The 24,713-nt window shown below is 35.7% G+C and overlaps 1 protein-coding gene across 6 annotated transcripts in view; it reads left to right on the plus strand.

Annotated features, from left to right (window-relative positions):
* The first annotated feature begins 268 nt into the window (after nt 1-268).
* ADD3 (adducin 3) overlaps nt 269-24,713 on the plus strand; it is a 96,938-nt gene continuing 72,493 nt past the window's right edge. For 3 of the 6 annotated variants that reach the window (XM_083364738.1, XM_083364739.1, XM_083364735.1), the window contains exon 1: nt 2,314-2,834. The gene's annotated coding sequence lies outside the window, so the exon portion shown is untranslated. Of the gene's footprint in view, nt 510-2,313; nt 2,835-23,544; nt 23,691-24,713 lie in introns of those variants that run through there. The other 3 variants (XM_083364737.1, XM_083364736.1, XM_083364740.1) reach the window with 2 other exon arrangements.

Here is a 24,713-nt window from a genome sequence, read left to right on the forward strand (position 1 = left end):
TCCCTATGCCTGTACTGCCATGTTTGTTTAATGTACAATTAATTAGGAGTAACAATATCTCATGCAGACTTGAAGAGTTTTTGAGGTACAGTTCTGATAGTGTTCTACACTATTAGAAAATTAACTTTCCCTGAATGAAGTGAAACTTCAAGTCTGAGTAGTCATACATCAAATACAATATCCTTGATCTAGTTCACTTTTCTCTTTTTAAATTTTAATAGTATACCATTCTGCCCATACAGTACTTCTCATAAGCCTTCCTGGACTCTAGGTGGAAGGAAACTGAGCGGGAATGACTCAATCAGTTTTAGCAAAAATGCCTTTTACTTCTTCCAGCACATAGGGGCAATATAGAGCCTCTCTAGGAAGCAACGTACTTTCCTGTCCTTTGGCTTTAGAACTGCTGCAGTCTCTCCTTCTCTCTCTCTCTCTCCACTCTCTGCAGCATTGTGAGATTTAACACTCCTACAAAAAGGAAAAGGCACCGAACAGGAAATCTGGGAAAGCTGGTAAGGAATTTCTATCAGTTTCTAAAATGAGAATGGGAAAAAAGCAGGATTACTTCAACAAGAATCATTCATTATCTGCTGCATGCTTTTATGTAAAGGTTGCAGACTTGGATAATTATCTGATAGTCTGATGGTAAGAGACACCTCCCCTTTCTCTGCCCTCAAGAGTGCTTTTTTACAGTTAATTAACGCAAACTTTCATGCAAGAAGGAAGTAATTATAACTGTGTATTCCCTTTTAATGATGGAAAAATATGCAACCTCTTCCTTTCCAGGGAGATTCAATCACCGCAAATAACAGACGACTTACTGCCATAATGTAGTTGGCAAAATCCCCACATTCTAAAACAGTAACACTAGTTCTGAATGTAAAAACCTATAAAGACAATAAATGTGACAGAGTTGAGGGAATGACACTGCAATTGTGGAGATATTTTTCTAAAAATCACTTTAGTTATTGGGAAAAAATAGAATTATAAAAAAACCATTTACATATTGGAGAAGGAAAATATATGTGTAAATACACTACTTGAAGATGATGTGGGCGTGTCTGATCAGGAGAGTGGCAGTTTGAAAGAAATAGAAATCATCTTAAGTGTGTACATGCTGAAAAACTTGGGAAATAGAAGCTGTGTTTCTCAAAATATAGAGAAAAAAGCTCTTACGATATACTGAGAAATGTGGAACTTTAAATACAAATTTACAATTATCATGTCACAAAACTATACATATTTACTTGGAAGTAATTCCCATTCAGGTAAGCATAACTTACTATTAAGATACTGTATATAATGGTCATCAAAGTTGCATTGAAATAAGTGGAAATTTCTGCTGAATAACATAATTAGGTTCTACAGCACAGGTGTAGTTTTTTTAAGGCTACAGTCCTTTGCACTGAATTCATGGGAGTAACCCTTACTTTTGAATAAACACACCTTTGGCGTGGCTTGAATAGATGAAGCAGGTGATTGCAGATATGAGGACTGGCTAATCTGAAGGAAGCTTGATTTTTGAAAGCAGGGACTGCTATATTTAAGCAGTGAAAAGTTAATATGAACTCAAACGGATTGATTTTTCAAGCCACGTACTGAAGTTGCCCTTTTGAAACCTATTTGTTGAAATTACTTAAAGGATACTGAGAAGACTAAGATTATGCATAGTACTTGATAGAAAAGAGAGGTTTTAATACACATTTGGATAGTTGACTATCAAAGGAAAGCAACAACATTGGTAGATATTGAACTAAACAGCACTGAGACATGACTGCGGGGGAAAAAAAAAGAATCGAGCAGATGCGGAGAGCTGCGTGGTGAATAAGAGTTCTTAAGATACTTACCGGGACTAAACGGAAAAACCCATTTTATGGATTCCTTTGCTTTGGAATGGGATTGTTTGCAGGCACGGTGCTCGCCTGCTGGACTTGGGCAAGATGTAAATGCACGCTGGCAAATTTCGGAGCGCAAGCTAGGCAGTGCAACGCAAAAAAAAAGAAGACCCAAACTGCATGTGTGAACCCGCCATTACTCTAGCCATTTTGTTATAGTCGAAATCAGAGCAGCGGAGCGAGAACATGGACCGCGAGGGCTACGTGTGGTTGAACGATCGAAAGTATACGGCCGTTGTTGTTGTTGTTGTTTTTTAACGCGCGTTCTACCTCTGGAGGGTTAACGTTCGGCGCAGAGATGCCCGACCTGCGACAGCCATCCCGCGTTAATGATGTGCGAACATATTTCCCCGCCCCTGGTCGATGTAGCTGAAGACCAGAGAGTAAGAGGGCGTGGAACTGGGCTCCACATACTGGCGAAATGAGCGAATGAGGGACGCGGCGGGGAAAAGCCAGGCGTTTTGCTGGCCGGCGCGCCCCAAGAGGACCACCCTCCGGTTCGCTGGTCGCAGAGTCTCCGCCTTCAGGCGTCGTCCGCGGCTGCGGGGAGATAAGAACCCTCGGCTCTGGGCCGCTTCCCTCCTCCGGCTGCGGAGCGGGAGAATGTCCTGAAGCCCCAAACCTTTCGTCTCCTTGGCTGGCTGCACCTTCCCCAGTCCGCCCCGCCCCACTCCTTGGAGAAACAGGGCCGAGTCTGCAACGAGGATCCCCGGTCGGGAACCGGTGTGGGCGGAAGGGGCGCTGCCACTCAGTCCGGCCTGCGAGCCCCTTCCTGCCAGCCGCCGAACGGCCCCACTCCGCCCCCTCGTGGCTTTGGCCGGGTCCGGCCCTCCTCCGTAGGAGGTGCTGCTCCTCGGCGAACCAGCCAGAGCGGCAAGAGGCAGCAAGAGGGAAAGACGAAGCAGCCTCTGCACCCCTTTCAGCCGAGCGAAGGAGAGATAGGTGAGGCCTTCGGAGCAGGGCAGGCGGTGGGACTGGCTTGGTTTGGGTTCTGCCGCCGTGGTTCTCGCCAGGAACCCGAAGGGAGGGATTGAACGTGGCAGTCCTGTTCTGCTCTCGTTGGCTGTTTATTTTTGCACTGCGTTTTGTTTGGGTTTTGGAGGGAAGGGTGTCTTAAGGGTGGGACAGGTTCTCGGAAGCCATCGAAATGGCTTTGACAAAAAAAAGAAGAAAAAAAAGATGAGGCTAGCGAATAACGCAAGGCAGAGAGAGTCAGGAATGTGGATATACTAAAACCGAATGTAGGAGTTTCCATGGCAAAGAGTGGGAGCTGCTGGGAGGCTTATTTGCAAATAAAAAGAGCCGAATATACGCCGGATTGGTTAATTGAGGATTCCTTCCTGAATAAGGTCGGTTTTTTTTTTTAAAGGATGGGAGAGGGGGGGGGCAGTTCATAAATCGTCGGCAGAGGAAGAGCCATTTGCTTAACTCACTCTGAAGTCACCTTTACTTAGGTTTTTTTTTCGCTACGAAGTTTGTCACAGTTTTTAAGATGGTGTAACTAAGTAGAGATGCTTCTGATTAATGGCTATTCTTAATACTGTTTTGCAGACCTTCGGAGAGTTCAATTTTAGGTCCTTTCTCTTCAGTAATTACGTATATGAAAGAACCCGCAGGCTTTTAAGACTGGGGTTGCTATTTAGATTTGGGGATATTGCTACTGCTGCCTTGAAAACTAATTTAGGGTTTATGTGCTAATAACACTTGGAGTCACCTTCATAAAGGTGTTTTTTTTTTGTAACTGGACTGCAATGTTTCATTCAGTGTGGCTCCCAATGTAGCCAATACAAATTAGTGTTGTGTCTTATAAATGGCATTGGAATATTATTCACTGTGGTCCATATGCACCAAAAGTTCAGTGTCTTCTATGTTTACTTTGTGAGGTGGATTTTTGTGTTGATATTCTTTTGCCCTGCTGCAGGAAACTCTGGAATACAGTGGCAGTTGATGCTTTACTTCTTATTTGTACAGAATGCACCGTTCATGCTTTTAGTTTTGTAGGATCTATCCTGCACTTTTGTTTCTGGATTATACTGTTAAATAATGGAAGATAGGATGCTAGGTAATATTCATGTTTCATTTCTATGGAATATATAATTGGCCAACAAAGCTCTGCACATATATGCCTGAGGTGCTGAAGTCCTTTTTAGCAAAGGAGAGAGAAATCCACTAATTGCCAAATGGAAGCTAGCACATTTTTGTACCAATCATTTGTAGCCTTGTCCCACCCTCTTTCCTTGAACGTAGGCCCTGTTATATCTAATGGAGCTTTCACATAAACATAGCATTCTATGCAACAGATCTATCAGTGCAACTTGTTAGATTTTACAGTTCTTCTAATTACAAATGGAATTGCACATCTACATTTTTTGTAGGTAATATAAGTTAAATGTTCTGCATTGGAACACAGTAGTGTGAAAATGCTTCATAAATTCTCAATTTACTTTTTCTAGATCTCAGTGTTTGAATAATATACATTTCCCTTTTAACATGTACTGTCCATTTGCTAGCATGTTACATTGGGTGAAATTTTCTAAGAGGCTGTCTTTTGTGACTTTTCAGAAATATTCAGCTTTTTATATTGTAAAGCTTGTAAAGACTGTATTTAAAGAAATGTTTATTTTTTGCAAGAAAGAGTGTCTGGTTTTCATTTATTTCCTTCTTGTCTCCTAAAAAGGTATTTCTCAGTATTGGGGAAATAAGAAATAAGATTGATAAGATAACTATTGTTGTCATTTTTTACTGTGAGCACACTGGTACACGTTAAAAATGAAATTCTGTTGCCTGTTCTCAAGAAAGTTCTGGAATACAGTGTAATTTTGCATACAGAGTTGAAAATAAATATAGGGGCTTAATTTACAGGATAAAAGAGCATTTTATTTCGCAAAACTATCACCAGATAATTTTTGGATCAGGCAAAAACAAAAAGCTTAATCATTATTAAATTGTTAATAGTAAAAAAGTACCAGTGTCCATATCATATTTCAATGTTATAAAAATATTGTCAAGTAATGTAGCTTTACCACTTAACATGAAAATATAAAATGGAATGTTCATCCTGTACTTGGCTAATGGTTGTTTTAGGGCCTCTAAGATCGTATGTTATTAAGGCCTGCAATATAGTGATGTGCTGTACTTACAGTATACATCTTAACTGTGATTTATTCTGATAAAGAATTTGCTGTTTAGAAATACTGTCTTTTGGACCATGATATACATTATTGCTATTGTCTTTTAACAAGTGGGATATACCTAAACAGTAATTCAGAAATTATAATTGTCCTAGGACTAGGTCAAATATGTTTTAATCTGATATCTAAAATCATGGAATTATATTGCTATTGTTTTTGTAAAAATTGATTTGCTTCCTTAAAACAAACAGTACTGTCATATTTCTCTAGAAATAGATTAGAAATGGGGATTATAGAGAATTGTTGAGAAAACATTTTTGGATTCCTTCATAACAGTGTCTTCCCTATGTTTTAGTGGTTGGAAATATTAATATATCTCTATCACATTAGGATAATTTTGGGAACCCTTGGAATCAATGGCATAGTGTTCCAAAAGTAATACTGTATGTCCATTGGATTACAATACATTTATCATAGAATGAAGAACTTGTTTCTAAGGAAAACATTCATATCTATCATGCATTTGGGTTTTCCATCATGACATGGAATCTTGCCAGCAATAGCACATCTTCAAATAAAGTATTTTTATAGCTTAAACTGCTGTTTTAAACTGCTTTTAAAAAGAATCAGTGATTGTCATAGTTTCAAGCTGCCAGTTTTTGTACTGAATCCAGATTCTTTTATTTAGGTTGCAGATGCAATCCTGCAGATGTTCAAACCCCATGACATTGGCTGATGGCCAAAATATGACATTCATCTTTTCTCTGCAGGTGTCTACTATTGTTTGATGGAAACTGGGAGGGAATGAATCGTTCTGTGATTGTTCTGTTCCTGACAGGTTTCTCACTAGTATTTATTACTTCACTAGCATAAGAAAAAAAAATAGTTAATCAGCTGAGCAGGCACAAGAGGCAGGATGTGTAATGTATACTGTATCTTTGAACTTACGAAGATAGCTAAAGCTATATTTCATGGATTATGTATTTTTCATGATGTTGAGAATCTTACCTGTAATGTAATGCCTGAAATATATTTCAGCTTTAGGGGTTGTTAATCTTTATAAAATTCTAAATATTCAAATGTAAAATGTAAAACTTGAAACATCTTTAGATTTAAAGTTGTATTATGTGTTAGCATGATACAGAATTCAAATGTCAAGGTCTTGATCTTTTTAGAAATCTTCACAAATAATACTGTGCAAGCTTAACCTGTTATTGTTTGCAAGTGGATAGTTTCTTTAGATTCTGCTATGCTTCATGCCGCACATGACTTCTTACATTTTTTATAAAAATGTGTAATGGAGAAGTAATATATTGGCATACAACTTCTCATAATGTATATCTTTCCCTACCAGTATTCTTATTTTAATATTTGCTCCCAGGCCAAACCATATTCCATACTCTCCCATCTTTTCCTAAACATATCCCATCACACCAATCAACAAGTTAATACTGTATAACCAGCAAAAAAAGCAGTGGTTTCTCTGATAGAGTGCATGTTTTTTTCCAGAGTTCATTCATAAAGACAAATGGGACAAAAGAATTACTTTATAGTGATATAACATGAAGTTTATCAGGGTATAGATTACTTCATGCAGGCTATATTTATCCATGAAAAATGGAAAATGATGAGCAGCACTTCAAACTCAGCAGATCATGAGAAGGTTGTACACTTTTTTAATCTGAAGGGAGAAAAGTGCCTTGGCTTGTGCATGGGTGAGTGAATTGCTAATCAGTGGCTGTTAGAGAAACTGCATTTTTCCTGTGCTCTCCCAGTAGCTACACGGTCCCTGGAAAATATGTTCATCAGTTAAAGAAGTGTTGACAGCACTGGTAAGCTGTACACTTACTTTGATGCAGTTGTTGCCATATGCAGTACAGGTTGTGTATCTGCTTCTCAGACTTGGAAACTGGGCAGCCACAATGTCTCAGTCTCACTAAACAGTATGCAGTTGGTTTTGTTGTGGATAGCCAGTCTTTATCAAGAGTCCTTAAATTAGGTATAGCATAGTGATGAATGATCTCAAGATAAGGAGTAAGGGAAAAACTTTTACTGCTAATTTCTTCCACTAATAATTCACTCATAACTATCTTAAATAATTTACTTTATTATTACAGAGAAGGATACATGAAAAGTATTATTTTTATATAATGTGTATGTTTAAGATTTGACACACTTTTTTACATTGTGAATTTGCTTTAAAAGTTATTTATGCCATTTAAGACATAAAATAGATTGAAATGATGACATTTTTTCAGAACTCTCCATATCTGTTTGATTGGAGACAGAAAGTATAATTCTGTGAGAACAATTGCCTATTTGTGAAGGAAAGTAAAAGTAAAGTAAAATTCTGACTTTCTCCTACTTATGTGTGTTTGCAGACAGAACAAATGAATGGGAGATCTATCGTCTATTCATATAGTTCTCTAGGTGCCAGAGCAAGAAAACAGGGCTGAACTTAGACATTGTACTTAACTTAGTTTAAGGTTGTTGAGTAAGAAATAATGGTTTATTTTAAAAAATGCCAAGCTATAAATCATGGTTAATGAACCACATTGTCTGAGTTTCCACTTCCTACTAAACCAAAAAGAAATAAACAATAGGGTGACTTATTAATCCATTCTAGATATTTAGGGAAAGTTATGGTCATAAAAGATTATAGCAGTCATTCATATTTTCAGCAATGTAATATGCTAAAAAGCTGCGAAAGATACTTGCAGATAAAGACTATGATATTGAAATTATGTCAGCTATAAGGGCACAGTAGTACCCTACTACTTGAGATTTTAAATATCACTTGTTCTTGTGTGAAGAAAAAAATATAAAAATCTTTTAACTGTTGTAAGCTGCCTTGAATAAACATTATATCAGTTTTTTAGGTTATTAGCATGCTTACCCCAGTATTAGAATAAATAATGATTGACTTCTATAAATTAAAATGGTAAATAGCTCTTTAAGCCCACATTGTTCACCATTTGGGGACTTGAAGCTTTTTTTGACAGTGATACAGAACTTGTTTGCATTGCCTTTTTAAAGACAAAATAGCAAATTAAAGTGAAGCTTTGTTATCACATAGAATTCTAGCATTAAACATTCAAAAACAGATATTATTTTCCATCTTTCTAATATAAATTATATGCTGCTTCCTGTGACTAATATAAAGAAGTATATTAGTACTGAATAAAAGTATATACTACTTGACCTGAGATTTTATTAGAGAAAATAAATTTACTAGACGATCTTCGGATATATTTTGGCTACAGGTTTCACAAGAACCTGTTGTACAAAATATTGGTTAACAATATCACCTGCCTGTAATAAAATAGTGGTAATTGTAAGGATATGTTTGAAGTACAAAATCAAATGTACTCTCCTTATATATTAAAGTTGCATATGAAAATAATGTATCCTTTTCATGTTTATGCTTTTGCAATCATTCTGTTCATTCATGGTATATGTGTCAGATATAATAATACACATGAAGGACGATATTGTAAGTATATAAGTATACAATAAAAATAAATCCAAATGTAATTTTCTTATTGAAGGAATGTGTCTAATCTAAAATGAAAAGAATTGTTGAAGTTGGTGGTAGATACAAACTAAAATGAAGCCAGAGGTCTAGTCAAATTTCCACATAAATTCTAGGGTAAGTGTGAGTTCCTTGTTAGCTGGCTGACAATTTTATGCTTAACCTTGATTTTGAGGGAATATTTAAAATCATGACACTTGTTAGTATATATAAACTTCTAAGACCTACATATTCATAGAAAAATACATGCCTATGAATGATAAAATGTTGGATTAGCTTGATAAATTAGAACAGATTTTAATATAAAAAAATCAAACTGAGTTTGAGTGTTTTCATGTTTCAGTTGATGAAGAAAAATATAGGCTTAAGAAATAGGTAGTCTTCTTTTTCTGGGATATTTGTAACTTCCATCATATCATAAGCTAAAATCAGAAATGGGAAAAAGGGGGTGTTTAATGTAAGTCAAACTCTATTCTCTTTAGACATCTCATAAAACTCACTACTGTCCAAGAGAAAGGGAAAAGAGAGAAAACTTTAATTTTGTTCTTAACATTAAGAACAGAGAGGTAACAAGCCCATGATAACAGTATATTAATTTAATGATCACACTAACCAATATTAAAAAAGAAAGAATTTTTAAACTTGTAAAATTGATGCTCATTAATGTTTAATTTTTGCAAAATTAATAGTGTAATTGTAATTGTTTTTTTAAAATCAACTATTTAACAAAGGAATCTCTCATAGAACAATTCTTTATTGGTTGTGTGAATAGTTGTATGCAGGGCTTTTTTTCTCATAGAATGCTCAGAACGGAGTTCCGGCACCTTTTTTGGATGGAACCTTGTAGGGTAGGCAAGGCGGGTTGTATGACATGTGTGAGTTCCGGCACCTTTTTCTTTTACAAAAAAAGCATTGGTTGTATGAATGATAAATATATTTTCTCATTGCAGTTTATCACATTAGATGGAAATTATTCCACAAAAATTCCCATTAGCAAATAAAAATGAACTTATAATATTTATCATGTTTGTGCATTTCTTGAACAAATAAAATACTGGGGTTTCTTGTATTATTAAAAGTTGGTACTTGCAATTGCCATGTTAGAATCACACAATTGGAAATAATCATTTCGGCAATTTGACTGCAATGACATGGATAAGTTAATTGTTCCAATCATAATTAGGTTTGGGGGATAGTCCTTTGCCTTGTAGGCAATAGAAAATTCAGTTGCAAAAAAATAAAACTTTCAGGAAGAAAAAATACTTTCTTCCTGTGTAATTTTGTGCATGTTCTCATAATCTAAGAAATTTTGCATGTTTCTGCTTGAGGGCAATAACAAAAAAGATTTATTTATTTATGGGACTACTACTAATGGACACTACTACTGTCCATTATTGTCTTGAATGACTGGAACCCATATGCAGTCTGCTGAGTTTGGAAAATGCATTCAACAAACTGGCCACCACCAATGCAAGAGGGAATGGAGGGATGATACTGGGAACAATGGCGATATGAGGCAGTAGGATATGCCTTGCTTGGATATTGATAGTGACAGCTGAGAAAAAAAAGAAGAAAAGGTAGAGGAAGTCAGATAGTTCAAAAGTATGTCACGCTGGGACATGAGCAGGTGAAAGAGAAAGAAATTTTATAAAGGCATTTTAGTCAAAAAGAGAAAGATTAACAGTTATGAAATAAATTATCAAATTCAAGGTGCAAAACTTTTCATGAATTACTTCCAAATTTTATTATCATCAGTTAACCTATAACTTATTGGTATGTTGTAAAACAGATTTCATAATCTTTGAATGTTTTATTCTTCAGTTTAAATTGGCTTGCTAATGGCATATAATTGTCATAACTGTTAATAATTGACTTACATTTTGAATTTTCAGGGAAAAGATTGCTAACCGCAATACTTTTACATGTCATAATGTTTATTTTTAACATTAACTTCCTTGTGTTTAAAATACTGTGTATTTTTTTACATAGCCTCAACAGGTGGCAGCACCTTATTGATTGGTGATCTTGGAAAATAACCACTGTCAGATTTGGTTGGTAATGGTATAGGGCAGGGGTAGGCAACCTTGGCTCTTTAATGACTCGTGGACTTCAACTCCCAGAATTTCTGAGACAGGCTGACTCAGGAATTCTGGGAGTTGAAGTCCACAAGTCATAAAAGAGCCAAGGTTGCCTACCCCTGGTATAGGGGATCACCTAACAATTGCAGAACAGTGGGTTAGACTGAGAATTGTAAATATCCTGGAAGCAAGCAGCAACAAATCACTTGTATAGCACAGTCAGGAACAATGTGGTCACTAGGAATTTACTTGGAACTAATATCCTTCTTTAACTTGGTCATCTTTTTATTACAGTAGTTACCATACTGAACCTATCCCTGCTGCCTCTTTAGAGAAATTGCATCTCATTGTTTTTATATACTTCATTCAAGTGTAGTGCAAATCAGAGTAAAAAAAAAACAGGCGAGGTTGTTTGAAGCTCTTCATATTTCAGTGTGTGATCTTGCAGATTCCAAAATACAGACAATTCTCATTCTCTCTCTTTCTCCACATGAGAGAAAGTTGAAATAATTTTTGAAAGATACAGGGCATTTTGAAAAATGAAGTTCTGAATATGGAACAGACAATTATTTGGAAGTGTCAAAGGTAAATTCTGGAACATAGAAACAGAAGAAAAAGAGACAGGTGAAAAAATGAAAGTGAAAGTAAAATTATTACAGAAAGAGAAAGGATGGATCCTGTATGGAAAAAGTTTTAGGAGATAAATGATTTTATGAAACAAATGTGTAAACAGTTAAAAGGATCTTTGAAGTTTTTTGGAACAAAATGAAAAGACTTATGTTACCAACTGGCACAAACCTACATGAAGTTACAATATGATAGAGATGGAATAATGCTTGATGGAATAATGAAGTGAAAAGGCTGTAGGTAACAGAAAATATGTTTGTGAATGAATAAACACCTTTATTGTAGCCATTGGTTAGAATTATATGTATTTCTTAGATACAACTTAACAGAACTTAGCTAAAGATACATAGAAATTTCTAACTAAATTGAGAGATTCAAAATGAAGCAAATAAAAATTACAGTCTAAATACAAAGAATATTGAAAAATATATGTGGCCTTTAAACTGAATCCCTAAATTACAAAATTACTTTGTGACTAAAATATTAAAATAGCTAAATTACTGAGTGAATACTTCACTTTACTACTACACTGAACTAGTTAACATTAAAATATTGGTTTGATAAAGTTTGATAAACTTTAAATATTAGATATTAGCACTTTATACATCTTCTGATTTATTTAGCCAATCATCATTATCTGTATACAACTTGTGTAAAAACTGGTTTCACTAGTTTGTTTAAAGAAATCAACTTTTAAGCATAGATTACTTACTTAGTTAAATATAATTACAACTGCAGTTTTGAACACAAAGCCAAGATGATATAAAATATAGATGTGAAGGGTTTTTTATGCAAAAACATACAGTATTGATAAGGGGCAATATTTGTAGCTTTTGATTCATTTGTTGAAATGAATCAAAAGCATAGAGTATCACAATGCATTGGATCAATGCTTTGTACAATTTTGTTGTTAGCTGCGAAGTTGTGTCTGACCCATCGCGACCCTCTGGACAACATTCCTCCAGGCCTTCCTGTCCTCTACCATCTTCTGGAGTCCATTTAGGCTCACGCCTACTGCTCCAGTGACTCCATCCAGCCAACTCATTCTCTGTCGTCCCCTTCTTCTCTTGCCCTCAACGTTTTCCAGCATTAGGCTCTTCTCCAGTGAGTCTTTCCTTCTCATTAGATGGCCAAAGTATTTGAGTTTCAACTTCAGAATCTGGCCTTCTAAAGAGCAGTCAGGGTTGATCTCCTCTAGGACTGACCGGTTTGATCGCCTTGCAGTCCAAGGGACTCGCAGGAGTCTTCTCCAGCACCAGAGTTCAAAGCCTTCAATTCTTTGGCGCTCAGCCTTTCTTATGGTCCAACTTTAACAGCCATACATTGCAACTGGGAAGACCATAGCCTTGATTATACGCACTTTTGTTGGCAGGGTGATGTCTGCTTTTTAGTGTGCTGTCTAGATTTGCCATGGCTTTCCTCCCCAGGAGCAAGTGTATTTTAATTTCTTGGCTGCAGTCTCCGTCTGCGGTGATCTTGGAGCCTAGCAAAATAAAATCTGTCACTACCTCCATTTCTTCCTCATCTATTTGCCAGGAATTGAGAGGGCTGGATGCCATGATCTTGGTTTTCTTAATGTTTAGTTTCAACCCAACTTTTGCACTCTACTTCTTCACTCACAACAAGATGCTCTTTAGTTCCTTTTCACTTTCTGCCATTAGAGTGGTATCATCTGCATATCTTAGATTGTTGATATTTCTTTGATAAAGTACTGATACAAATATGGTAGCATTATTCAGCTTTTTTCCCCTTTTTAGTTTTTGTTTTTACTGAGAACAATGTATTTCAGATCAGAAACAATTCATCACAATATTAATAAAAAATTGGCAAAATGTAAAAGCCACCAGGTAGAAATTGTATTATTCTCTGTATGTTAGCAAATTAGCTTTTATAATTGATGATAAAATCTGTTTTTTTCAAAATACATTGGAAGTGAAAAAATGGAATTTATTAGAAGCATTATTTTTTGATTACCCACTTCCCGTCAGTCTTACATATTCGTAAACAAGCTGTGGCTGCTTGAAGAATCTTTGAATTAATAAAATTTGGTTTTGTATTCAATAGACAAGTATGAAAGCAATTGCTCATAAGTTCTTGGCATAATAAGCAAGTACTATGATGAACAACACATGTGCCCCTCCTTGCCTATATTTACTTGCAGCCAGGAATACATTTTAAGCATCAGGTTTACTTTCAGCCTGTAATTTGTTTGTAACTAAATTAGGATTAATCCAGTCCAGATCACCTGATATAAATTGTGATATTACTAAAGTGGTTTTCTGATAACAAATAGTATTTTTATTGAGAGTGAGGGGAGAATTGTTTGGTAATTGCTACATTTCAAAGGCCAATAGCATAGAGCAGTGGTTCTCAACCTGTAGTCCACGGACCCCTGGGGGGGTGATGTCTCAGGGGGTCTGTGAAGGCTTGAAAAAATGTTATGATTTAAATCAAGTTACGTCTTGGGGGTCCATGGCCATGGTCCATTGCCACAAAAGGTATCTAAAGGGAGCCCATGGTGAAGCTTGAGAACCACTGTTTCCTCCATTGAAACCAGTAGGTTTTGTACGTTGTTTTATGGCCATTGTATAAGTTGCTTCATGCATGTATGGGTTATACTTCTGCAACTCATGTTAAATGTTTAGAATTTGATGTAGTTAAAATTTTATATTTATTTAATTTATCTTATTTAATTAATTTTTATACCGCCCTATTCCCGAAGGACTCAGGGCGGTTTACAGGGCAGCGTAAAATATAATATAAAAATAGTATAAATTAAAATAGATTAAATTACATAAGCCCAACAATTAAAAAAATATTAAAAGCTAAAACCCCTTCAGTCCAGGCCTCAAAACCAGGTTTTCAGATCCCGGCGAAATGAACGCAGATTGGGGGCGGTCCGAAGTTCCACTGGTAAATCATTCCAAAGGGCAGGTGTGCCCACAGAGAATGCCCTCCCCCTGGGGATCACCTGCCGGCACTCCTTAACCGCCAGCACCCTGAGAAGGCCCTCCCTGTGGGAGCGCACAGGACGATGGGAAGTTGATGCCGGCAGCAGGTGTTCCCTTAGATAATCTGGACCCAAGCCATTTAGAGCTTTATAGGTCATTACCAGCATATTAACATTGATAGTAACATAGGTATAATTTAAAATTAATCTGGCAAAATGTGAAATGCATAAATGAAAACATGGAAATTGTATAGCAACTGTAGGAAAATAAATAGGGTGACGTGATAAATATACTGATGTTTTATGCTTTCAGTGTTATTTAAAATTTAGCATCTGATTTTGCCTAATACAAAAGAATTGAAAGGATTCTCTCTTCTTATAAATCTATATAAGCAAGTTTAATCAAAATACAGTAAGAGAAAGTTTAAAAAAAAAGATTAGAGGGAGAGACAAAGGAGGGCAAAATCATGGCATGATTACAGTGTTGCTTGACTTTGGTTATTTTAGTCTGTGTAATTTCTGTCCATCCATCCCCACTCCTTTCTCAAGACTACATAGCAGACTTTTTAAAAAACTTCCTCATATATAAAAAAAGAGAGCAAGAAGTCTGCTTCTCTATACAAATAAATGAAAGAACAACTTCATTCCAGTTCCTAAGAGACCTTTTACCTTTTCAAGGACAATTAGATTTCGTTGAAGTGGAGCTATTGTTCTATAATATCCTATCTTGTACATCAGTAATTTGTGACCTAGAGGTTTGAAGGACTTTCAATTAAAGAGTTGTTTATTGAGATACCTTGTACTATTCAAATTCTGGAGAAAGTTCCTCCTATCTAAGAGAAAAACCTATAGAAAAATCTATGATCATCAATATCTGTCTTATACATAAAATCAAATACAGGTAGTCTTTGACTTATAACTGGGTTACAATTTGTTTAGTGATTATTTGGTGTAACAGCACTGAAAAAAGGGACATATGACCATTTTTCATACAACTGTTGTAGCATCTCGATGGAGGACAGTTGCAGTGTTTCAGATCATGTGATCACTTTTGACAAGCATAGTCAATGGAGAAGCCAGATTTACTTAACAGCTGTGTTACTAACTTAACTGCAGCAGCTCACTTAGCAACTGTGGCATGAAAGGTTGTAAAATGGAGCAAAACTCACTTAACAACAGTCTTGCTTAGCAATGGACTACCTGTACTAAAAGAATCATCATTAGTTCATCATCAAACTGAAGTGAGTAAAGCAAGGCTTTCTAACAATTAGAACAATTTAAGAGTGAAGCTATTTCCTCAAGTACTGTATCTCTTTCTCTGTGTATGTTCTAGTAGTTAATAAACAGCTACAAGAACCCTAATCCTGCACTGAGCAGGATGTTGGACTCATTGGAATTTTATGATACTATGTCTGGTTCAGCTTTCACTTGCCAGTGTAGTGACAGATATATAATTAAATGAAAATAATACTAATAATGAATCAGCAATTGATCATTGATCAATGGCTATAACAAAACTTCACAAACTGATTATAAACAGTATCATAACTGAGTTGTCAGAATTATTTATTGGAAACTTTGCCAGAGGTTTAGTTCCAAACAGACAGGCATCTTGTTCATAGCATGTCTGATATAAAAAGAAGAAAGTTCATTGACGTTGCTATTCCAGGTAATGCTAGGATTGAAGAACAACAGTTGGACAAAAATGCTGAAATATCAAGACTTGTTCAACACTAATGGAAAAAGAAATCTATTACTATACTAATCATGACTGGAGCCCTTGGAGCAATATCCAAATGGGTATAAATCAAAGTTAATCTGAAATTATATATTTACTTATATAGTTAATCTGAAATTATATGTATGTATGTATGTGTATGTATATGTATATATGTATGTATATATATATATATATATAGATGTGTGTGTGTGTGTGTGTATAGATATAGATGTGTGTGTGTGTGTGTGTGTGTGTGTGGAGAGAGAGAGAGACAGACAGACAGACTAAATTGATTAATTTCAAATTAACTTTGATTTATTGGTCACCAGCAAGTAGATAGTCCTACTATTTTGTATTGTTAATAAAATGTTTGGTTTTAAATCATATAGTTATCTCCTGTGATACTTTCTTGAATTTTACGAAGGAGGTGCTTGTAAAAGCTATTAGTAATGGACTTGAAATGTAGATTAATCAAGTGTCTATCGATTGAGGATCTGATGCTGGCTTCCCCAGTTTGTGCCCTAGATATATGTGTAAATATATACAGCTGCATCCAGCAAACCATTTGTTTCTAATCTGATACTGATGGGAATTATAATCACAACTAGGGAATCTGGAAGTTGAGAAATATGATACACTACTTCCTTCTAGCAATTAAAAAAGTTAAGTAAACAGATATTCTGTATATATTTTCCCCTCCATTGCAAATTTTGTAAAGCTTCCTTGAAATATATGCAGTTGCAAAATAGGGTGGTTTTAATGCTAGTGTTTTAAAAAGAACTTTAGCTCTTAGTCCCATTGTGTTTTTACTTAAAACTGTAGACTTTTTTGGAAGTCTGGATATTTTACTAAGATATCAAGCCTTTGCTATGGTTACTCGATTGAAACCAGCCATGGGAATGTTGAGTAAGCCAAGTTCTAGGGCGGATATTGCATTTGCTCTGGAAAATAATAATAAAAAAACTTTATTAATGGGAGTGTGAAGTTGGCATACCTTTGTATAACACCAAACTGTCTTGACAGAATATTTATGAGCAAAGAATAATTAACAGTGACAATCAGTCAATTTTGGCAATTGATAGGTTTAAGCAAAATAATGGACATTTATTCATATTTCTGCTTCATTATCCATGCAAATTAATGCTAGCAAAATTATATGCATTTTAGCTGTGAAAATTTGAAATTGTATTAAAATTCTTAGATATGAAGTTTTCTTGTACATTATTTGTAACTGGGATATTATCTGTGGTGGTATACAATTTAATATTGTTTATTTAGTTTTTTGTTCTTAAGAATAATAATATTGAAATTCTGAAGCCAGTTTAAATTGTTTCAGAAATTAGCAAGAGTGTTTTTAATTATTTTTTTAACAGTTGCTTTAATTTATTTTCTAACTAAAGACTGAATCCTCGTTTTATACACAACTAAGCGCCCCCCCCCAATCTTTATTAGGTTGGGAATAGAGAGAATAACAAAGAATGATTGTAGTTGTTTTGCACTTATGTGATAAGTTAATTACTGAAGAAAATTTTTGCTTGTGCCAGGCTGAGGTTTTCTATGTCAGAAGGGTAGCATTATGTAGCAAAAGAAAACATTCTGGGCCAGGTATTAAGCTTGATATCACTGAAGCTCAATTCTTTGTTGTACATGTACATGTGTGTGTTTATACTCCATATTTTTCTTGTTTGTAAATTTTGGATTACTTAGAGTTTGTAAACTTTGTAGATTAATAAAATTTGTAAGCTGTCCTTTATTGCCTTTCCTCTATTACCTTTCTTTCTTTTATTACCATATATTATCTTTCTTTTTTCCCCTTTTTTATCTTCCTTTCTTACCTTTCTTTACAGATTGAATGCTTACTAACTTTCATTCAGCTGAAATTTCCTTTCTAGACTCACCAAATCATTGTACCTATTTAAGGAACTTGTCTTGAACGTTTGGTTCTTTGGAAACAGTGGCAAACTTAGAGAGGTATTTATTTACTGGATTGTGCATAACTGAAGTAAACAGTGGCACATTTGGCAATATAGGATTGTTTCAACAATTTATTTATATGGGCCGTATGATAAAATGTCATTTTAAATGTGATGCCCAAAGTCGAGGGCCAAGAGAGCTTTTGCATTTTCTTCCAGCTCTGCTTTGGAGTATAGATGAGTGGGTCCAGAGAAGAAAATGATGTGGGGGAAGAGAAGAGTGGCAAGTAGGAGCCGCACTTGACAGTCAACAGTGACAGTTGGGCAGGGAGTCTGGCTAGAAACAGTCATACAAAGAAGCTTTGTATAACCCATAATTTAAAACAAACAAACAAAAGAGACTGCTGTTTAGACTAGGAGATAGAAGGAAGATACCTATTTGAATTTTCCTAAGTAGACTTAAGATGAAGTCAACCTTTTTGTGTCCATTTTTTAAAATTATATATAAAATTATTAAAACATCTGTATACTACACAGTACTACTATTACATAAGAAATATTATCATCTTTACAGCTACTACATAAGCCTGGGGTGCATAGATAATCTACTTGTTTGCAAATAAATTTTGTTTTATTTGTTAAGCCTTTGCCTGAATGATTGCAATCAAAATCTACTTAAGGTTGGTGAAACTATGCTAACCTGTGAGAAGTGATTACAGGCTCTCTATTACCTTCAATAATTATGGTGGCAATTATGTGAGTTTTGACATTTTGCCAGACACCCAACCAGATATTTCACAAACATAATTGCTAAGATTCCACTATCATAACATTTCATTTTTCTTATTGTTTCAGTGAGTTTTCATATTGAATTGGACTAATTTGAGAATGGATGTTTTGTTGCTGAATTGCTGTTTTACACACCCCTGATGTTTAAATAAGCTCCTAAACATATAGATGTAGCCTTAATGTCTAATTTATATGGAAGCATTGTTTCTGTTCTTAGATGCTCTTGTTTTTGTAGCATTAAAAACCTATCAATGTTTATTCTTATCCCTCCATTATTATTTTTATACGGTAAATAACTCAAGGTGGCAAATATACCTAATATTACTTCCTTCTCCTATTTTCCATTTTCGACACAGCAACAACCTTGGGAGGTGGGTTTGGCTAAGAGAGAGTGACTGGCCCAGAGTCACCAAACCTTTAATGCCTAAGGTGGGACTCCAGGCTCCTAGCTTCTAAGCCAACACCATAACCACTAGACCAAACTTTTTTTTCCTAGTTTAATTTTTTAAATTTGTGTGTGTGTGTGTGTGTGTGTACACACACACACACACACACACACACATACATACATATATATACACACCCTACATTTCTAATTTCAGAATTTTGAAAAAAATGTTATTTTCTGTATTTTCTACAGAAAATAAGTAAAAGGTGGTTGCTGGAATACTTTTTAAAATAACTGTTCTCTCTGCTGGGGAACAAATGGCAGACTGAAGATGTGGAGCTAACTATTCTGGCTAGGAACAAAAGACGTGGAGCTAACAATTGTGGCTAAGAACAAGGAGCCAAGAAGTAGATTGGCTCTTTCTGATACAGGAAGTCCTCGATTTATTATCACAACTGAGCTCAAAATTTCTGTTGCTAAGTGAAACAGTTGTTCACTGAATTTTTGCTCCATTTTACAACCTTTCTTGCCACAATTGTTAGTAAATCACTCCAGTTGCAAAATTAATAACACAGTTGTTAAATGAATCTGTCTTCTCCATTGATTTTGGTTGTCAGAAAGTTGCTAGAGGTGATCACATGACCCCAAGACAATGTAAACTGTCATAAGTATGAACCAGTTGCCAAGCATCTGAATTTTAATCATGTGACCATGGGGACACTGCATTGTAACTTTTAATAGTCGCTAAACGATTGTAAGTCAAGGACTACCTGTACCTAGAATTTTGTGCATTATTAGCTTTTCAATAAAGTTAGCACTAGCACTTTAGCATAGCATCCATATCTTCTTTTGAAGTTCAGGAAACCATGTAACTTCATCATTCATTTTTATTGTGCAAAAACTGAACAATAGAAAGCATATTCTGGAAGTGCTTGAAATAAACTTGCAAGAATTAAGAAAGATACATTAGATTGGAAAGGTGATGTCACTCATAAATGTTAGTTAGAATTAATTGTTTAATTCTCATGTCTGGTTAATGCATCTTATTGTTTAATTTATTGCTTTCTGATGCATCAAATGTACGTATCATTTGTTTCTGTAAGGTAAAGGTAAAGGTTCCCCTGCACATGCGTGCTAGTCGTTTCCAACTCTAGGGGCCGCTACTCATCTCCATTTCAAAGCTGAAGAGCCAGCGCTTGTCCAAGGACGTCTAGTGGTCATGTGGCCGGTATGACTAGGCGCCAAAGGCGCACGGAACGCTGTTACCCTCCCACTGTAGTGGTCCTTATTTTTCTACTTGCATTTTTACGTCCTTTCGAACTGCTAGGTTGGCAGAAGCTGGGATGAGTAACAGGCGCTCACTGTTACGCGGCACTCGGGATTCGACCCGCCAAACTGCCAACCTTCTGATTGACAAACTCAGCGTCCTAACCCACTGAGCCACCGCGTCCCTTTTTGTTTCTGTACCCTATATAAAAATTTGACCCCCATAGCAAAAAAATAGTTTTTGCTTTGCCTGAAGTATTTCATAATTTGTGTTTTGCAAAGCCAATTTGCAAAGGACATGCTTTGTCTCCCAAAATCAGGGAACAGGTTCCACCATCTCCAAGCTCTAATGGAAAATGAAAATGACCTTGGAAGATATGGGGAAGAGATGCTGTTCTGATATCATGATATCATCCAGAGTTCTCTTCTTTAATTGCTTAAGTCCAATAGACAGTCTTGCCAAACTAAACCTTTACAACTCTTACCCTAGCAGATATTAACCCTGGGTGATTTTAGGGAGTAGCTATACTTTCTCTCTGTCTTCTATCCAGACTTGGGCTGTGCTGCCCATTGACCTGTCCCCTTTCTGGAATCTGCTCCTTCCTTCCTAGGATACTGCCACTTCATTGTCTTCCACACCACTCCCCTCCATGGGCCCTGTGTCTCACATCACCCTCTTCTTTAAGGTCGCTCTCTCCTTCCAGGTTCTCAGGAGAACTGGGCAATAGGAGTAAAGATGAAAGTGCACCTGTGAGGCTCCCCTCTATATCTGACAACTCTACGTCAGGCAACTCATCCTGCAAGACAACTATAGGATTAGAGAAAAACTACCTCCCTTTCTGGATGCCCAAAGTTGAAGACTAAGAATCTCCAGTCTCGGAGCTTCCCTGCCCCTGGGTCCACTCTGAGAAATTCACTCACTCGCTCTCCATGGGCACCATCTCTCATACTAGGGAATGATCAGGTAAAAGGGGAAGAGCCTGCAGTTCAGTAATGGGAAAAGAAAGAAAGTTAGAAACAATTTACCCTAATTTATGAGGCAGTACAAAGAGCCAGTGGCAGATTTGGTACTTTCAGACTTGTTAGATTTTGCTAATGTAGCCTTACATTAGCTCATCTTGTCATGCTTCCTGCACTGTCTACTTGGGGAGCTGACACACACACAAACTTGGTACCTGAATTTCAAGGCAATACTTCAACCGTCTCTGAAGAAAGATAGGATGCCCACATTGCACTACGCACAATTGCTCCTCGTGAGGAGACTGCAAGGCAGTGATCTGTGTTGTGTGGAAGAACCGGGAGATGAAGGAATTTGAAATTCTTGCTCCAGCCACACAACCAGAGCCTTCAAAGGACACTAATATTTTGAAATTAGTTTTAAAGAATAAATGCATTTTCATGACAAAGAAAAATTATTTCTGATATTGGAGTTATAACAAGATAAGCAACTTACAGTGGTGAGAAATATTGTTGAGGAATGTCAAAGGGATTTTGAATAAATGCGAGTTACATTGTGAGAAGCGACTATTACACCAGAAAGTGCTGTTAACAGAAGAAAAGATTTCCAACAAAATGTATCTGGGATGATTATGCAGATTTTGCAGAACAGTTATCAGTTATCAGTTATCACTGGATATACAAAAAAAAAATGGACAAGGCTTTAAAAACTAGAAGGAAATTAAAATGTAGCTTCAAGAGAACAATTGGAATAATTTCTTCCTGTTGGCCCTAACAAAAGAAGCTTGTTAAAGTTTTGAATAAATTTGAGATAAGGAATAATAATCATTCAAATGAATTAAAGAGCAAGATTGTTTTATGTAAAAGGAGAAACAAAGTTAGCTTATTTTATCAGTGGCTATCTTGTTATTTTGGAATGGCAGTTCTTTCTAGACTTGCTGACAACTGAACTGGAAAAACATGTATTAGATTTAGTTGAAATATGGAATGATGAATTTTATATTTGTTAATGTGATTACTTTAGGATGAGCTTGGATTTTATTTCCTGATACCTGGATTGGAAAGGTTTATTGGGCTTGTCTATATCAGTTGAGTTTATGGAATGAAGAGTTTTATATATATTAATGAAGAGGAGGTGAAGAGAGCAATACATGTTGTAATGAGGTCTCTTTCTCTTTATTTCTCCTTTCTTGTACTTTTTATTCTATTTTTCTTTTTAGTTGGCATTATCTTATTATTGTAGTTAACTTTTAACTATATATATTTTTTTTAAAAATAATTATTTTCTTTCAAGAGTCATGTTCTAGGTCCACAATACAGAAAAATTCTAAAAAATGGGCAAGCCACTATTAATACAACGATCTAGCTTGGTCATATGGAATATCTAATTTGAAACACAAAAATAGGATGCAGAACAAGGTGCATATATTTACCATTGCACAAAGGTGCACTAAAATAGTCAAGAGAGTCCTAATTTCTTGTTCATTTTATGCGAAACAGCTGTTTATTTATCAAGCAAGCATGCTGCCCATCTTGCAAAAGGCAAATTCTTTTGTGACTGTTCAGTCGCGCCGTATAATTATTTTGTGAGTATATCCATTCATGCTGTAAAAAATGTAAACGATTGCCTAGCCTAGCCCTTGTGCTAGACCAGACATGTCAAACTTGCAACTTCACGTGACATCGCGCAACATATGGGACAGTTTTGGCATTGCCAGCAATGGGGTGAGCATGGCTTCTGGATGACGTGTCCGGCTCACAGGCCGGCAGTTTGACACTCCTGTGCTAGACAATACTTTTTAGCCCACCCACCTATAAATAATTTTTTACATGATTTACATCATGGAGTCAAAAATGAATGCTGCTTAGCTATGAAACATATGATACATTGTTTCTCCATTGGCTTTATATATCTGATAGTGTATAAAAAATAATTAAAGTTGACTGTCATAAATAAGTATGTAGATTGTTAAACTCTTCTGGGGAATTGGAAAAGTGCCCAAAGAATTTGTAACTAGATGGTTGATCTGTCTCATATTTTCTCCCATAATTTTATGAATCCAGATGCCACAGTACAATATATTTATTTAATTTAGTAATTCATTCAGTATTAGTACCAACTAACACCAGATGGACAGTCCAAAAAATGTTGAGTTTTGCAAATAAATTCTTAAGCATAGCAGCACTGTATTCATATTTTTAACCTTTTAATATTTAGACTGTTATATAATATATCTATTTTAATTCAGCTATTGCTGTCACCTTCATTTTGTTTATGTCTTTAATTTTACTACTTTACAGTTTTCATTTTTGGGCACTGTGGAGGCTCAGCAGTTAGGACACTGGGCTTGTCAGCTACAGGTTCGAAACCTAAGTGCCACGCAATGGTGTGAGCTCTCATCTTCACCCCACCTCCTGCCAACCTAGCAGTTTGAAAGCATGCAAATGTGAGTAGATAAATAGATACCACTATGATGGGAAGATAACAGTGCTCCGTGATGTCATGCTGGCCACATGACCACAGAAATATCTTTGGATAGCACTGTCTTATTGGCCTTGAAATGGAGATGAGCACCACCCCCTGTGGTTGGCAACAACTAGCAAAGTAAAATCCTAGGGACTCTACATTTTTCTAACCTACATTTTTACATTTTTCTAATTAATCGGTTATCTCCTCACACTTGGCATCCAGTATATTGGTAGTCTCGTCTCTTAACGACTGTTGAAGTTTACTTCAGTAATGAATTAATTGGACTGGATATTAGAAAACTGGGTGATTCCAGTCTTTACAAGTTTAAGTTTCAGCTATTATCACTACTGGATTTTCCTTCTATTGGGGAAAAATGTGACTTTCTGTACCACATCATATAAACTTATACATATTAAATCATTAGGCAATGCTAGTGTATACAGTGGGATATTCTTCGCATATAATAAGCATAACAGGTAAGACAGTGATAAATGTTATTGTAAACTTATAATATTAACAGTAGTTTAAGTGCTGTGATTTGGTATATATAAAATTTCTTGCAATTTTTCATTGTTAGCTTGGCACTATTCTAGAAAGTGCTTTTGCAGTTTTGTTTTTGCTACAAAAATAATTACATTTAAAAAAACAAAAAGTTTGGCTAGATGCCTCTAATATTTTTAAAGTTTGAAAATTAGTATTTTTTTTATTTTATACACTAGATTAGACAGTGTCATTATCACAATATAGTGAAATAGCTATGAGTATATTAATACATTTAGAAGGACTAATAACTTTGTAATGAAAGCTTAAACATGGCTATAGTACTGCAAGTAAGACAGGATCTCTAATCTAGAGACCAACTGGAAAGTAGTACATGGTGTTCATTCCTACCTGCAAAATACCAGAATCACACTGGTTTATTTCTAGGGATCTTTAGAACAGTAATGGAAGCTTCATTATATCTATATAAATTTTAGGCTGTGCAAAGAATATGAAATAG

The sequence above is a fragment of the Vipera ursinii genome, assembly GCF_947247035.1.
Source record: "Vipera ursinii genome assembly, chromosome: 5".
Classification (NCBI taxonomy): Eukaryota; Metazoa; Chordata; class Lepidosauria; order Squamata; family Viperidae; genus Vipera; species Vipera ursinii.